Genomic DNA, 18,014 nt, shown 5'->3' with positions numbered 1-18,014 from the left:
GTGTTTTTGAAAAGCTTCATCAGAAGAGACCCATGTAGTATTTAGCCCATTTACAGATGATACTGTTCTAACATTTCTGTTTAAAGAGGGGATGAGCCAGAAGCAGTTTAGATCTTCTTGTTTTATGTGCCTACCATTGTACTGAGGTATTTACATGCTTATCATTCTGTATGTATCGTTGGAGTTGCTCATTACACAAGTGCTTTACTTTATTCATATTTTATGGCCATTTTCTCCACTTTACCTGAGCATTGACAAAATGAGTTTGGCAAGTTCCTATTTCAAGGTGAGTTAAACATTGTAAAATGCAAAACTTTTAAATGTTTGGTAATGGGAAGTGCAGCTGCTGGATGTTGCCTCTTGAGTGTCATCAAAAGTAGCTCTCCAGTCCCAAGGCTCTGTCCCTTTATCTTCACTGGCTGTGGGCTTTGGATGGACCTCCCTGACCCTTTTTTCTGATCCAGGGCTGGGCTGCACCTTCCTCCCTCCCCTTCTGCAGCTCCCAGCCATGACGAGCTCAGCTGGTCCAGCCTCAGCTGCAGGTTTGGCTTTTGGAGCTCTGACAGTTGGCCAGGTGGCATAGACAGCTCCTTCAAAAAAAGCAGAACAAAATCAACCCAACATGAAAAAACGAGGTTAATAATTTCTTAAGATGAAGTCCCCAGCAACAGCTGAGGTGGGTTCTCCCTGCCCCACCTCTGCCTCTAAGCTCACAACTGCCTCCCCTGGCAAAACCTCTGCAATCTTCTGGATTATACCTGCATCTCCTCTTCTCTGATGAGACAAATTTTAATGAATGATGTTGACCTTCTTCTCAGGTAAAACAGGATGGTTGCAGGGCAAGACTGAGGTTTTCTCCATTGTTATAAGCAACTGGTACTAGATTAAGGGAATGCTTCTTTTGGAGTCCATTGTTTTACCATTCCTAGGGGTACACATAGGTGATCCTGCACAGTCTCCTTTCATTCAACTCTGTTCATTTTGGTGAGGGGTTCTGCAACACTTAACAGTGCAATCAGATCAGACACGTTATTCCTAAAAGCACCAGAGAATTACAGTACTTTTTTAGTTCACCTCAGTGCACATGGGAAATCACACTACTTAATTTTGTAAGTACACCTGCTGTTTGATTGACAGTACTGTGATTGACTGCCAATTTTACTGAGTTTTATGGCTTCACTTTTTGCTTTGATATCAAACCTGCTGGATCATGTGGATATGAGAATCTCATTTATAAAAAATTAAAAATTTCCAAACCTCATGAGTCTGGAAGGAAACTAGAAAGTAAAAATATATTTCAATGTGTAAATAGAAATAGAAGTACCAGGAAGCTACTAATTTACCAAAAATAATCACATTTTCCTTTTAAAGACAATAAGGGAATGTGGCAGTAAGAATGCATATATTCATGATTTGGAACACTTGTAATAAGACCAAAGTAAGGTGTTTCTCAGAGTTGGCTGTTGGGTTTTGTTTGCTTATTTAGAAAACAAAGAGAAAGTGGGATGTATGATTATACAAAGCTATTTTTTTGTTCGTTTGGTTGGTTGTTTTTTTACAGTGCATGTCAGTCTTATGCAAGTAGCCCAAGATAAACTACAGATAGGATTATTTTTTTTCCTTTAGTGAGAGAAGTATCTGAGAAGACATGAAAGAGAGGTATCTCAGGAGGGTATGCACAGAAGACATTGAAATGTCCATTGATTGATGACCAGTCCAAAAAGTAATTGCATTGAATCCTCATAAACCTCCTAAAAATATCACTTGAACAGGGGGAAGAGACAATAATGATTAATATCTGGTTGTCCAGACTAGTATTTCACTGTAGCTTCTTCACTATTTTCTCTGGAGGTCTTACCTGTATTGGCTTAGGTTAAGGTATTGAAAATTTTTCAGATGTGTGTTATTACTTCTCCTAAAGGAAAAATGACTCTATTTGAATGCTCCTTGCCATGACTTTTTTTACAGATCATTAAAGAAAAATACATGCAGAAGAACATAAATACTTATGGATACAACTTCAGAATACAAAACTGAATCTAAATAGTTGAATGAACAGAATTAGATGCTATTATTTAATTTTCTAGATGTATGCGAATTCCTCTGTAGTAAATAACATATCAAACTATATTCAAACCCAATCCTTTTTTACAAGCATTGCAATATAGATTTTTTTTCTTTTAAATGACTGTGCTGGCATGACAATATAATCAAGTGCAGAAATATGTGCAGTTTACCAAAGATTTTTCATAACTGGGCATAAATAGAGCTTTTGGAGAAAGTTAATTGTGTCACAGACATGTCAAAAATCTGTGGTTTGTCTGTTAATTTTTATCTAAAAAATCAATTTTATAGACATAAGAAAATCCTTGCAGCATACATTTGTAATACTATATGCACTGTATTAGGGGTAAAAGCCAGCCTCTAGTCTTGCAATAGACTGTATCCAAGCTATTATATGATTTTTTCAGAAGAGCCTCCGTTTATCATCCCTTGATGTCTAAATCTAATATCACCATTTATGGCATTGCACATTTTTTCCAGGAGATACTTTTCCTGGAGGGAACTATCTCTGGCATTATCAAGCAATGACAGATTAAACATCTTCCACAGTGTTTCCGCAAGTAACAGTCAGTGCGGTTGCAAAGATGGAGAGCTGATATTATACAGCTGCCCCCCTTCTTTTTGGTTTGCAGAACTTTTGCTGTTGCTTTTTTTATGAAGACTTTCATAATGAGGGTGAAAAGAAATAGAGTACGTGTGTGAATGCAAAGTGGGAACGTGAAGTATTAGATTTTCACCTAACTCCACCTATGAAATTATTCAAAACAAAAGGGTAATTGTGTTTTGATTTGTGATGAAGATTCTTATACTCCTTTGCTTTAGTAATTTCTGTACCTGTATGTCCTGCATTTCTGATAGCAACCAGCACCTTTCTGAAATATGCGTGTGTCATTTCTTTGCTATTTCTTCTTGCTTTTTCTCTCATGCCTTTTTTTTTTCCTTTCCTTTTCTTTCTCTTTTTTTTTTCTTTTTTTTTTTTCTTTTTTTTTTTCCCCCAAGGAAGTAAAGAGAAAGTGAAGTAGAAGGGAAACCATAAAAATGGATATGGATAAAAAATGGATAAAAAGGGATAAAAAAGGATAAAAATACTATGGTAGCTAACATGGAAAACTTGGTAATTTTTTCTTGTTTTCTTTCTAGTCTCGATTGGAAAAATTTTCCTACCCAAAATGTTCACAAAGATTAGACTAAATAGGATGTTTTCCAAAACTCTAAAAACTTGGCTCTCGGTTCTGTCTTCTGTGGTACAGAGAACTGATATTACAAACGTGTTCCATATGCTAGCTTTTCATTCGTATGCTTTTCTCAACCCATTCTGGCAGGTTTTGAAATACATTCTTTAAAAGCCCACTGGCATCAAATACGCAGATCTGTTCAGAAGAGAAGAAAGAATGCAACTTACGTGATATTGTTGTGTTCTTGCAGTCCCGGTGCCATCCTTCCATTAACCAAATAAAGTAAGATTCAAACAGGTGAGGTGATGTGGACATCAGTGTCTTGAAACTCCACATCTTTCTACCCATTCTCTTCAGAGGTCTAGTGTGGAGACACCGGAAATCATTTAAAAAGGCTGAATGGACCTGTGGACCCATTTATCAGATTTCTTGCTGCATTGAAGTTATAGGAACACAAAAGTTCCTTGTTCCATACTCCCTAGAACATATTTTTCCAAACTCTTAATATGTAACAAACATTTAAATAAAAAAAAAAAAAAATCTAGAGGAAAATTCAGGTCTTTCCAAGCCACTACCCCAACTGGCTGGTGGCAGCCCTGTGCCTGCTATGTGCCATATCTTGCCCCTCATCTTCCTGCAGACTAAGACTTGCCAAACTCCCCAAGGTGATTACTGAGGGTAAATGTCAGAGAACGTCCCTTTTTTTTTTTTTTCAGGAGTCATTAAAAAAGGAGCACCATTCCCAGGTTTAATTTAAAGTTAGCTACAACATACTGCAAGCATTTTGTAGGAGTTGATATACCTATTGGTAATTTCACTGAATGCTCCATGAATTACCATCTGTAGAGTGATTCTCTATTCCCCATAGGCTAAGACTGTGATACCCTTAATTATATGGGAACCATGGGATGTGACATGCTTTGGCTGTTTTGTTCCACTATAGAGTAATATGACCTGGTTGGAAGTAACAAGACTCTAACCTGTAATTCATAGCAGAGTGTAGTGTACACATATTAACTGTCATGTAAATAACCTTTTCCTTGCTAGGATGCTATGTCTCATAAGCTACACATATAAAACAATTATTTTCCTGTTCAGTTCTGGAAAAAACACTTTTGAACTTTCAAGTACATTTTACCTGTCTGAAATATTTAGATCCCAACTCTGGATGCCCCACATCACTCTTCCTCTATCAGACCACTCAGATGCTGTGACAACACACATTTAAACACTCAGACATTTTGAGCACTTTGTTGTTGTTTTTCCTCTTTAGAAAAGCTACTGTGTGGCCCTTTGTATAATTTATTTACCGAATGGGAAAGATTGAACAAAGGGATATTGAATGCAGGGAGACACTAGCTTTTTCCTCAGCTACCTTGTCTACTTAGCAACAAAATCCTTCTGGTAGGAAGAACCATTAAGATGTTTCTGATCCAGCTTCCTGCCCAAAGCAAGATCAGCCAGGGATCAGACCAGGCTACACAAGGCTTCCTCCAGTTATGTCTTGAAAACCTCCCAGGATGGAGCCTGTGCAGGCTCTCTGCGCAACCTGTCTGATTGCCTGACTGTTTTTTTTTTTATGGGGGAAAAGTTTCTTTTTATGGGGGAAAAGAGTCTGAACCTCTCTTCTCAGTTTCTGTCTCTTGCCTCTTGTTCTTGTGCTGCTCACTGCTATGAAGAGTTCAGCTGCATATTCTTGCTGGCCTCCCCATATGTGCAGACTTGCTTCCCCTGCAGCCAGGTGGCAGACAGGTTTCCCCACAGACATCCTTTCTCCAGGCTGAGTAAAGCCAACCTGCTCCAACCTCTTCTCAAAGGGCAAGTGCTCCATCTTGGTGGCCCACTGCTGACCTCACTCCAGTTTAACCACGTCTTTCTTGTACTGGGAGAGGCCAAAACCAGATGCAGTATTCTAGATGTGAAAAGATAATTGCTAAATAAAAAGGACCAATTTCCTTGGTCTACTGGCTCAGATCCTGTTCATACAACGCAGGATGCAATTGACCTTCCTTACTGCTTAGGCATGCTGCTAACTCACACTACGTTTGTTGTCCACCCAGATCCCCAGAGCTCTTTCTAAAGAGCTATCCTTTCTTTCAGTGAGTAAGCCTCCATCTTGTATAACTGAAAGGTGTTATTCCTTCCCAGGTGCAAGAATTTGTGTGTATCCCTGATGAATTTCATGATGTTCCTGTCAGTCCATTCCTCCTGCCTTAGAATATATCACCTGTTCTTCCAAATTTGGCATCATCTGCAAACTTGATGAGAGTATACTCCATTGCCTCCCCCAGCTCATTGACAAAGATGTTAATCAGGACAGGCCCCAGGACCCCTGAAGTACTGCACTTGTTACTGACATCCAGGTGGAATACATCCCATATGACACTCTCTGAGTTCAACTGTTTCACCCATCCAAGAAACAAGATCCCAAACTAGATACTGGGTGATGTGGGATACAGTGATGAAAAATCTTCTTAAAGACAAGATAAATAATGTCTACTGTTTTCCCTTCATACGTATCACCTTATCTGTCACCTTCCCATGATAGTCATCTTACCACAGAAGCCGTTCAGGCCAGTCACTCATGATTGATCATTCCCTTGTTCAGTCCAAGCTGACTGTTCCTTAACATCTTCTCACCCACGTGCCCAGAAAAGTACTTGCAGATGACTCACTCACTCCTTGATTTTCCTGGGACCAAAATGAGGCTGACCAATGTGTAGATCTCTGGGTTTATTTTTGTTTGTTTGTTTTCTACTTTGTTTTTTTTGTTTATTTGTTTTCGACATGTGCATTTTGTTTGTCTTCATAGTTTTTAATTGGGTACCTCTCCTGATCTCCACAACATTTTGAAGATGACAGAAAGTAACATAGCAGTGACACTGGGCAGCTCCTTCAGCTTCCTCAAATGCTGCATATGTGTATGGTTCAAGTCCTGTCAGGTAATTCCTGACTTCATTCTCTTCCACTGCCTTGAAGACAATTCTCTTCAAACTCTTGAATTTAATTTTCCTTTCTTAAAGCCTACCTCTGAACACAGATACATGGGAGACCTTCCTGGTGGAAAGTGAATTAAAGAGAGCGTGCTGTACCTCAGCCTTATCTATGCCTACAGTCACTAAATTACCTGTCCCATTCATCAATGAACCAATGCTTTCATTGTTCATCTTAATGTTTCTTAATGCCTGCTTCCTGGTCTGTCCCTTCTTCAGCTTCCTGCACACTCCATTTCTGCATTGGAGCTCAGCCATGAGTTCCCTGTTCAGCCAAACTGTTTTCCTGGTATGTCTACCAGGATCTATGATCCAGAGACTTCCTTAGGGTATTTAAAGAAGGCTTTGTTAACCTTACCACCAGTGCAACATAGCCCTGCTAAGGTGCCAGCCTCTCCTGGTCCTGACACAAAAGCTCTCATGCAGGCTGTTGTCTAGCCCATAGGAGAGTTCACTGTGTCTGAAGTGCTCCACCACGTAGAGGGCAAGTCCCACTTGTCCTCCTAGCTTGTCTCTCCTGAAGAGCTGGTATCTACCTGTTGCAGCACAGCAGTCCTCTAAGCAAGCTATCTCATGACATCACAGTTATCCCAATAATATCATAATTTGGTGGAGCTCTTGTTCCTTCTACCTCTTTCCCAGACTGCAGCTTGAAGAGGGCATCATTTTGCCCTATTTTACCATTCCTGAGATCCCCCCTGTCACTGTCACCCAGCACTCCTTGGCTTCTACACGTGACTGCCGCTACCACACCTCACTGTGAGCCTTAATCTCTCTACCCTGCCTTTCCCAGTTTAGAGTCCTCCTTACCCCCAGTAGCAGCAAACCTGCAAAGACAGCAAGTCAGGTCAGCAAATGAGTGTCTAACTATTACTAATTTGCATAACTGAAAATGTAAAGTTTCCAAAGCTTGTAAAAAGCTACAGAGAGAGAAAGCATTGTAGACACTTAATAGGATTCAGGAAGGGAAAGGAAGTTTCCTACAAAAATGTCTTATTTTATTTCATATTTTTGTTCACATTATTTTTAAGATAGTGTTAAAACTGGGGTAGTTACACAAAGCAACAGTACACAAGGCCACCACAACACAGATATAAGTACTAAGACAGTCGGAGGAAATTACTTTTTTATCTGATTACTCTTTTTCTCCTCAGCTGGGTCAGGTTGTTGCTATAATTCTGTTTCTCTCTGTCTCAAAAAGGAGCTTTGCTGGTCACATATGATAGGATCATCAAACTTGTGAAACTGAGTTGTTGAAACTTATACTATCTTCTGATAAATTTTACTTGAACCTGAAATACTTCTTAAACAACTTGAGAAAGTCATCAGGCACTGGATACAGATAGGTCAAGAAATCTCTAATAAGAGTTTAATAAACCATTGTTAGCTCATAGATGAGGTTTGATCTTGGACAAAACTCTTCTTCCCCTCAAGTAGAATTTTTCATTCTAGTCTAATAACACTTCAGTGAAAATCAGCTCTTCTGCTCCTTAGGTGTTGTTCTGTACTAAAAGCAAGGCCATGTCGAAAATGTAAATTTTCCTTTCAAGTTCCGCCATTAGCACTTCTCAAGTGTGGAGTTTCAAAGAAAAAACACCATGTTTTCCCTTGCAGCCTAGCTATGAGGACTCATCAGTGCTTGAGAAAAAGAGGGATTGATTTTAAATTTACAGGTAACAAGTGCTTAAAAGCAGGATTGAAAGCTGATTTGAAGCTTCCAATTCAGCTTCCTAAGAAGACAAACTTCAAGTGAATTTCAATTGGCTTGCAGGAGTTGCTGATTAAATCTATAAATCACTGATTAGAAACATATAGGGATTTTGTGTGTGGGTGTGTGTATCTGTTCTTCATATTCAGAATTTTTAGATTCTGTCTGTCTGGGAAAGATGAAATGTCTGTCCCATGTAAAAAATGATGAACAGGTGTTACAGAGCCTAACTTCTTTTCCATTCCCCCCATTCCTAGTCCAATAAACAAAACCAAAAAAAAAAAAAAAAGAGAGAGAGAAAATAATCACATCAAATGTCATAAATGGTAAAAAAGAATTTATGAAGAGAGATCAATGGTTGCAATATGAAATCACATGCAGCTAATGCAATTTGCAAAGCCAGAACAAGCAAACAGAAAGATCAGCTGAGTGCCATTTAAGATAAAACAACCTGGTTTGGCAGTGCTCAGTATGGTGCCATTTGGTTTGGATTTTGTTTTTCCAGACTTTAAGTATTTCATGTGCTCTGTTTGAACTATCTGGGGTTCTTGTTTTAGCTTTTCTTTCATCAAAAGCCTTCCATTTAGGTCATTTAGTACAGCCTGTACTGAAAAAAAAGATACTAGGAAATGAAATGTATGGTTGCTGTAGGCTAGTGCTTACTGTGTGATCTTTTCCTGAAATTAGTGCCATAACTATTATTTGTGGGATCATGCCATGTTCAACAAATGAATGTTTTAAGACTTAGTTGTCTGCACAACAGTGGCATAAGTGAGAATCAAATGCTGTGTTCTTCTACTGCTAATGTGAATACAACAGAAGGGTAATGAATATTGCTAGGGATGAAAAGACTCAGATCTGAGGCTGCAGAATTATTAAATTGTTTCTTTTTCCTTTTTTACTTCTGAATCACTGCAGCAGAAGCTATTGCACCAGCAGATACTCATACAGCTATTTAGCATATGCAAGACCAAACTGTAGTATAGACAACACTTTGCATATGGTGATAATGAGAAATAAAGATTAGTTATTTAATGTCAAGTCTCAGCAAATCTCTAACTCTTTGCCAATAAAATAATATTTATTTATTTATTTATTTATTTGAGATTTAGTCTGCTTAGCAAGAATGGGAATCTAATAAATAGGCACTACTTTTATTCCCTGCACCAAAAATGGCACACAGGAAAAGCAGTGCTAAGCAACCTTCTGCTGTTCCTCCAACGCCTTCCTCAAAGTCATTTCTTTCACTTTTCTTTCTTTTCCCTAGTGCCCTTCCTTACCCTGGTGTTATTATGGTTTTCTATTGTGTGGTCTTTCTATTGCAGCAGTCAACCATGGGCTCTAATTGGTAGTAGGACCTACCATGCTGGGCACGTTCATACAGGTGAAGAGCACTAACAAGTTAGTCCCTGCTCTGAAAAAGTTGCAGTGTGTAGAACTGACTGTTCCCTATTTCTATTCCTGACTTTATTCACATCTTTAATAGTAACAGAGATAGCTGTTAAGGATGTGTGAGATGAGTGCAGCCCCGTATGAGCTATAAGAGATTTGGGAAATTTCTAGTATGCTGCTGGAACTCTTTTATAAACACAAGAGTAGAGGCAGCCTTTTTTGGATAGCCTTTGTTTTATGTGAAATAGTCATCATAATAAATCACCTCCTGCATGTTCTCCCATACACCTTTATTTTTCTAGCCTGTCTTCCCCATTTTTCTTTCTGTCTGGTACAGCTCCAAACTTGCATGGTATGATTGCGTGGGGGTTGTGTAAGGTGCTTTGCTTATGTAGCATGGAACAGATACTTGCTAGCAGTTCATGACAATCAAAAGGTTAAAAAAAAAAAAAAAAAAAAAAGTTGAAAACAGATTTTGCCACAATGTGCTTTTTAAAATATATATTAAGGCATTGGTAAATATAAGTGGAGTGCAGGCATGGCCAAAAGAATAATTCCTTCATCTTCCAGCTCTACAATCTAAAAGTCAGTCAGAGGGGGAAAACATTCACCTTAAATGCAATTTCACACAGAGGACACACCCTTGTCTGTATCTTTCTGCACTCAGCCTGTGGTATCGCAGATACATAGAAACACTAGGGCATCAATGAGCTGACAGTTAAGAAAACAAATAAAAATCAAATGACTGAAATTACTTCTATTTGTGCCTGATGCCGTGGCTAAGAGGACAGAACCCCCCCCCTGTGGCTGGCTTTGTGTGGCAAAGAAACAGGACCCCAGTGATACCTACTGGTGTTTGTAACTCCATTGCCCTGGTGGCCATGGACAACTTCTTGGAGATGCTCTGGTCAGGTCTCTCACACAGCAGGATCCCTCTCAGACAGGGATCAGAGCAGAAGTAGACAAAAGTGTGCTGAAATAAGACTGCCTTTTGATTCCCTCATCTTATACCCACCATCTGTCTCTGCTACCAGCCTCATGTCACTTCTACCTGGATGACCTTCTTGCTACATGAGATCAGATAGACAGATGCCCTTATACTAAGGCATCTTCCCACCCACATAAACACCTCCCTTGGACAGGGCTGTTAGCTTCACTAGAACCTCTCTCCTCAACTGATATGTTCTTTGTCTGAGATCTGCATTTTGCGAATAAGCAAAATAACTTTTAAGTAACTTGCACAAAATGTCACATAGAACCAAGGGAAAATGACCACCGTAAGGCAGAGAGACAGCAAATGAATGAAGTGAAGTGGCAGGGATAGAGGAGAAGATAAAATGTGAATAATATATATATGTTAATCAGCAATAGTCATGGGCAGAAAGTGACAATCCTCTCACTTTTCCCAGGGAAGACCTCCTTGAAACCATGTTTTCATACTGTAGTTGCATCAGCTTTGCTCCAAGGTTAGATATTCAGTTCTGAAGCTATTAAGGAGAATCTTTTAAGAGATATTAATATCTTAGCTGCTGTGTTTCCTGGATCGTTATTAAAACTTCTGTGACAGAGTTAATGAGAAAAAGGGGTCATCAACCTTTATGTTTGGTTCAAAACGATGATTTTCCTCCCACCTCTCTCAGTGTTGCACAGTGCAGTGATTGTCACAGTTTACTTTGTAGAGATATTGCCCTCCATTGACAGGGAGAGATTAGCAGATGGTAATAGTCCGGGACCTTCTAGGATGAATGATAGGATTAAAATAAAGCATTGCAAGAGATGTATGACACAATCCGTAAAAAAACGACATGGCCCTTAATGATTTTCTCAGAATCAGCAGTAATGCCATGGAGGTCAGTGATGTAAAGGAAAGACTATTATATTTGCAAATTACATCCTATTTTGTAAAAGGTATCAGTACTCAACACTGTTGTGTTACAGGCTCAGTGTTAAAGTTCATGCCAAACTAGAACTTACCTACAAAGCTGACAAAGAGAGAAGATTAAAAAGTGAGGAAATTTAGTCAACTCAGTCAGAAACACCTTAGGATACATTCAGTTCTTTAATTTGGGAAGAGGGCGTGTGAGAATAGGTTTGAAAGCAGAAATCATCCTGGCACTGACTGCCTGACTGATACTCAGATTAATTTCAGTAAACATAGTGAGCCTGTGGGAGAAGAGATGAAGTCAGGTATGACTAATCTCAATGTCTAGAGATAATAACTTGTCCCTAGTTAGAGGAGTGTGCTTTATCCATTCCTCCCTATGTGATGTTTTTACATCCACCATTACAACTTATTGTTATTATTATTATGCTTTTATATATCTGGAAATGCACAAGACACCTCACACTATTAAACCTTTAAGTTGCTGCTGCTTGCCAATTCAACTGTGAAACACAGAGCAATCATATCAGTAATATAAAAATTATATGATGTTTTCTATAATCTATTTATATGGAAGAATAAAAATCTTCATAATAAAGTGTTCTGCTCTCTTCTTTCAAAAGACAATGAAGATCCCTAGCAAGAGAAAGGATTTGCATTAATAAACAGGGGAAAGAGATCGTTTTGAAGATTTACTATTTTAATTTGGTTATTTTTGAAGACCACAAGTGAGAGAAAGGAAAAAAGATAATGAAAATGGAAGTCAGAATGGAATTCATAGCTCATGAATTGGTTAATACAGCTTTTAGATGTTTTTAATGAGGTGGCACCTTTGGAGATATGGCCCTTGTCTTCCCTCTTTCCCTCCCATCCCCCATATCCATAGGAGTAGGTTTTTCCCTAACAGCCAATGCTGCAGGCTCTTCCTGGCATAGCAGTGGTGCATCCAAGTGTGGTGCAGGCCTGGAGCCTTGCACAGCAGAGGGATGTAAGGAAAAAAAGGTGCAGAAGGCATTTGTTCACCACTCTCATAAACTGGGAAGCTCAGAATCAAATGCAACATAAAAAAAAAAAATCTTGCGTAGATGAGCAGCCCAAAGCTAGCTACTGGATGATGATTTCAGTTTCCCCCTCTGTGGGATACCAAAAATTTTAGTGCTTATTCATTGTCAAATTACCAAATGCAAGACCTGGGAAAATCCCTTTCAAAAATGAATTGGCTTTTCCTGAATTCTGATGTTTTCATCCATTAATGTTCTGGCAAATGGGTTTACGAGTGGGAGCAGTCAATGTAGCACTACAGTTAAATGCACTTATAAAAGATACCCAGAAAAAAGTGATGTTTGAATTCATAAATGGCATTAAAAAAACCAAAAATTATACTTAGCAGAAGAGCAAAGAGTCCCTGAGGATAAGCATCCAGTATGGACTAAGCATTGTATGCCTTGGTCCTGCATTCAAGTCTCCATGGCCATAAGTGTTTACCCAAGTGGTTTCAGTAGTGAGATCCAGCACAACTGACTGAATTTTGATTGTAAGAGAGTCACAAGAGACTGCTTATAAACTGTCTGAGAGAAAGCTGAATAATGAACAGATTCAAGCAAACAGCATGCTGTTCTTAGAAGAATGAACCTTTGGCTCCAAGCTGAGGTACCCTTGTGGCCAATGTTGCTTTTCATTGGCTCTGCAGGAAAAAAAAAAAAAAAAAAAGCATCTGGCATAGATTTTAATTAGTTAGATTACTCTACATTATTTTTACAGTACATCATGAATAGCTTTTATTATTTCAAAGACATCAGTATTTCTAAAACAGTATGAGAGCTCTTTCCTTATCATGTTTTTGTAACCTTCCCCATTGTCTCCCCTGTTGTAACTCCAGTAAAATCGCTGCTGATTTCAGTGCGAATCTCAGTAAGAACCTCCACATTTGGCTTTATTGCTTAGGGCTTAATCTGTGCTCTTAGAAATAAATATGTTCATTTGCCCTTCATGTAATTAGTCTCACAGATTGAAAGTTGCAAGTAATTCTGATCTTACCACAAGTAAATGCATTTAACAGTGTGATTGCCAAGCTGTTCAATCTGAAATACTAGAACCTGAAATTTGATGGCATATGCATGATTCATAGCCTTGCCTACATTAGAAGAAAAGACACATTATTTTACACTAATCCAATGTGCAAAGATGCTGCAGTTTCCTGGTGTCATGACTGTGAAAAGTGTATTATTTGGCTGTTTAGTTGCAAAAATACAACTAAATTCATGCCATATTTGATCATTTGCCGTTTTGTTGTTGCCTTCAGCAAAGAAGTGGTGTCAGGATTTTTTGCTGGGGGGGGGGGGGTGTCTTTGCTTGGTTGTGTGTGGTGTTTGTTGTTTTTGTTGTTGTTTTTGGTTGGGCATAGCCATGCATGTAAAGTAATTAAGAAAACAGGATATCATGAAGTTGTGTTACAAGTATAAGACCCACTCTGAACTACCAAACTGCAAGTCTTTCTGGCATCCTGAAGTGATGGCACCTGAGCCATATTTCCCATTTCTACTCAGAAGTCCCATGTACCAGGAATGCACTTCCAGTCCAAAGGAGGAGAATAAAGGCCACCTCTAAATACTGCTGCTCCTCCTGCCAGCTGTACTCCCTTCCCAGAGTCTCGCTTGGCCTTGCATGACTGATATGTTGAAAGAGAAGTCCTCACTTCTAATTCTGATCTTGCAGGAACACTGCGGCTGAAAAAAAAGAAAGCAAACTTTATGAAAATAAAGTTGACTTTAACAAAATGATGGTTCTGACCTTCTTTGTCTGGGATCACTGTGATCCCAGAGTGAAAACTGTGAAACACTCTACAGAAATGGTTAGAGTGCCATTAATGCTTCTGGCCTGTTCTCTGTCACCACTCTTTTCTTTCTTTTGAGATAATGTAAATTCAATCCTGCACAGATAGTATTATCCAGTTCAAGGCACAGTCAGGGAAGGGTTAATTCAATTTCTGTTCAAACTACAGTAATGCTTTGTAACACTTCCCACTGCACTTTGTCCATGCTAACCATGGAGCTGGGCATCCAGTGGAGTGCAGTGGAGCAAGAGGCTGTGATGCCTAAAGCGACTAGGATGATCCAGTCCAAGTCTAAGCCAACATTTTTATTTGCTGTTTGGCTTAATTAAGGTGATACATTGTGTCTTGATTATCGTTCTTTCATACCACACTGGTACATATAGCTTATGAGCTCCTAACTGTTGCTAAAAGTAGCTGCATCTTAAGGGGCAATATTTGCCTATGAGAAGAAATGACCCAGCAATGAGGCTGAAGTAGCATTTCAAAGTAAAGGAAGCAAGCATTTTTAAATATTTATGTAATGTTATTTTAGTTGCAAGGCATAAACATACAAGAAACAACACTGTTCTTTCTACTGTGTGGTATGTGCAGAGAAGCTATTTTATTTAAAAAAAAAAAAAAAAAGGTATATTATTAACTGACACATGACTTTGAGGTGAAGGAAAACATTAAACTGAAGAACTGTCTGCAATGGAAGTGGTAGAATAATCCCCATAGGGTGCATTGCAATAAAGAAATATGAGAATGCTTTATTCCCATCTGTCCTTATGTGGCTTATCTAGCTGAATTAACAGTTTACAGGTGCGTCTTTATGCACTCCTTATGCAGAAAAGACCATGGGAGCACTCATTCTGCTGTGGCTATTACAAAGCCCCCATCATGGATCCTCAAAGTATAACCTGAAGATCAAGATTATTTGAGGTGATATTATCCCTGTTCAGTGTCAGCAGCTGCCTTCAAACATGGGGCCCAGAGCACAGTGCCCACTGTCCCACTTGGGGCACCATGAGGGCGAGCCTCTGCCCACCATCAGTGAGATGTCTGCCCACTTCTCAGTGAGAAGAAGATGGTGGTTTAAGGGGTGCAGCAGCCCCTCTCAAGCAAGCAACACCACACTCAGACTATAGCAGAGTAGTATTTCCTTGTCTTTTTAATGCTGCTTCTTTCCTTTCAACTCCTAAACTTCTCTGGTATCTTTGAGAATTAATAAGGTACAACAATCATTAAAGAAGTCATTCTCAGATACAATGCTGAGAGGGGGATTAAAAAATATGGTGTAAAAATGTGGAACACGGAAGGAAAATGAATGAGGCAGACTGCTTAGTCTTTGTACTTTTTCACTCGTCAGTCCTATATGGTTTTGTTATAAACAAGCCCAAGTTTGATCCCAGAGTATGCGGACCCATGAGCTTCTCTCCCAAGGAATTAGCTGCAGATCACTTCCCCTTGACTGCACCCAGAGGCACATTTTATGGGGACGAGCCAGCAGGACTCTGGCACTCTTTTTCTCTGATGGCTGGGTTCTGCACTCTTCATTCATCCCCGTAGTCGCAATGATGGATCAGGGCTTTAAACATTTTGTTTCAGTGAAGGGTTCATTGGGCACCTAAAAGACACATTAAATGACTAATGGATGCCCTTCTCTTCATGTCTTAAGGGTAGCAGTGCATAATGTTATCAAGGGCCTCTCAGAGTGTATCTTATTAGCATGGGCTTGTAATATTAAGTATACTGTTAACTTTGATGGACTTGCACCATTAACATTTACTGGAATATTATCAGCACTTTATCAGACATATAAAGGAGGGTGACAGGGCCTTTTTACACCCAGGCCTACATTTTTAACTCATGATTTCCCATGTTTTTGTGCCACTCATTGACTGTGTAAGCCCAAGGCTTGCAAGTAACACACATGGTTCTCTGCTATGAACAGCAGGAAAGCAGCATTTTGGTTTGGAAAGTTTGTTTCTTTCACTCTGTAAAATATAAACCATTCGGCTTGGCAGATCTGGATTTGCGGTCACAAACAAAAGAGAAGTGCGGAAAGATCTCTATCATGGTAGTAGGCAATGAGTTTGGGTTAAGAAGTGTGGGGTTGGGGAGGAAAGCCTTAGCTTTCTTCCATTTTATGGATTTTTGTCATCTTAACTGCAAGGTTCAAGGCAAGCAGAGGGATATCAAAAGCTGTATTTTATTTTCTTATAGTAAATTTTAACAAGAAGAACCTGGGAAGTGTCACCTAGTAACATGTTGCTTCAGAAATATCCTTTATTGGAAGTAGTAGCTGAAAAGAAGACTCACCTGGCAGCAGGAGTTATGAGAGGGGCTAGAAGATTGGTCCATTTCTAAGATAAGGCACAAAACAATTTCATCTCTTAACCTTCCTTCCCCTTCCTTTTCTTTCAATGAAAAATAATGAAGAATAGAGGGGATTAATAACATTTTCATTTTATTGCTCTCGGAACCAGAGAGAAGAAAATGAGCACTGAAAGTTCATACTTTCTATGCTTTACTATATTTGCTGTCTGGTTTTCAAGCAGGATTTAGTGCACACAATCTCTGTCATAATTCATGGGACAGAAATAAATGCAGCTGGCAAGCAATGAGTAGGCCTGTACTGTACTGCCATCCTTTCCAGGTCCATGCTCAGCATCAGCTAATCCTTCTGTCTTTTCACTAAGGTCTTTTTGTTCCTTAATTCCTGTGACTCTGGTGAGAAAATAACAACTTTATTTTATCTCAGTTTTGTAAATAAGGGCTTTTTGTAGAGAGATATTTGATGCCTGGATAGTAGAAACTGAAAAACAGAAGGTAAATAAAAACAATGCTGTATTTATTTTTTTAACTCTTTCCTTCTTGTGAAGGCACGTTTAAGTTGTTTGAATAGTTGGGTTGGCAAAAATCAAGAAACCTTCAATGATTTTGAATTTTAGCCTACTGCCTCTATCATGACTTCCTAAATACAGTGTACTTTCCAGATACAATCTACATGACAAAAGATTTCAGGATTGAGTCATGAACTGACATGCAAGATAGGACCTGTTATTTCAAACAGAAATGTACGTGGGACAACTGTGGAGGGAGCAGGATTCATGGGAGGCTTTTCCTCTGTCAGCTCTATACAGGGTAGTAACAGAAAGCCATAGTGAACTATGTAGACTCTCCAGGCATGAGCCTTCCTCCCCATCTTCATGGTTGACACGAATGGAGGCACTAGTCTTCATTTCCTGGTTAATGACCTCCTGAGAACTTACATATGTTAACCCATATGAATCCTACTGCTCCATCAAGATACTGAGTCTGCTCCAGTGAGTTGCTGCACTCTCTACTTCTGGACTCATCAGCAAGGTCTTCCCCTCGTCTCTCTTCCCCAGCCCTTCCTCAGATTTAGTCCCAGCTTCCTTCTGTGAGAGTCTTTCCCTTCTCTTGTAGCTCCTCATGGGAGCAAACACCTTTGCGGTTTCCAACTAGCAGTGGGGAGTTTCATGCAGCACTTGAAAGAACTGCAGTAGAGCATAATCTTCATCAGATGGAATTAACAGAGATTAGCAGCAGCCAGGTGCTCTGATGAGCAATGTGAACTGAACACACATAATTTGGCCAAATTTGGGTAAGATTTTGCAGGGGACAACTCACAGTGTGTGAATCATTCCTGCCACATTTCAACTTGCAGCTGCAAAGATACTAGAACTGCCACATGCAGTATTCTATAAGGAATTTTTAGTATAAAACAGGAAATGTGTTTGTTCTCCATAAGGATAACTGACTTTTATTCTAAATGATCAGATGTGGGTGATGGGTAGACAGCCAAGCATGTTTCAGCCCAGGACGTCTAAATATGCCAATACTGTAACAGAAAATTGTCTTATACCTAAAAATCTACCTCTCTCCAACACGTGGACTACTGTATTCAAGTTTTTTGAAATTATTTACTTAATTACAAACTTTTTCTACAGAGATCTTCTGC

The 18,014-nt window shown here is 39.2% G+C and overlaps 1 long non-coding RNA gene across 1 annotated transcript; it reads right to left on the bottom strand.

Annotated features, from left to right (window-relative positions):
- Window positions 1–239: 239 nt before the first annotated feature.
- LOC140001453 (uncharacterized) lies at window positions 240–6,740 on the bottom strand. Its single transcript, XR_011806682.1, has 3 exons — window positions 6,591–6,740; window positions 3,467–3,600; window positions 240–590 (listed from the first exon to the last, which is right to left on the bottom strand). It is a non-coding gene; the product is annotated as an uncharacterized lncRNA (long non-coding RNA).
- Window positions 6,741–18,014: the final 11,274 nt, after the last annotated feature.

This window comes from Anas platyrhynchos, chromosome 1 (assembly GCF_047663525.1).
Source record: "Anas platyrhynchos isolate ZD024472 breed Pekin duck chromosome 1, IASCAAS_PekinDuck_T2T, whole genome shotgun sequence".
Classification (NCBI taxonomy): domain Eukaryota; kingdom Metazoa; phylum Chordata; class Aves; order Anseriformes; family Anatidae; genus Anas; species Anas platyrhynchos.
Note: the sequence above shows the minus strand (reverse complement) of the source record. Positions and strands in the feature narration are given on the sequence as shown.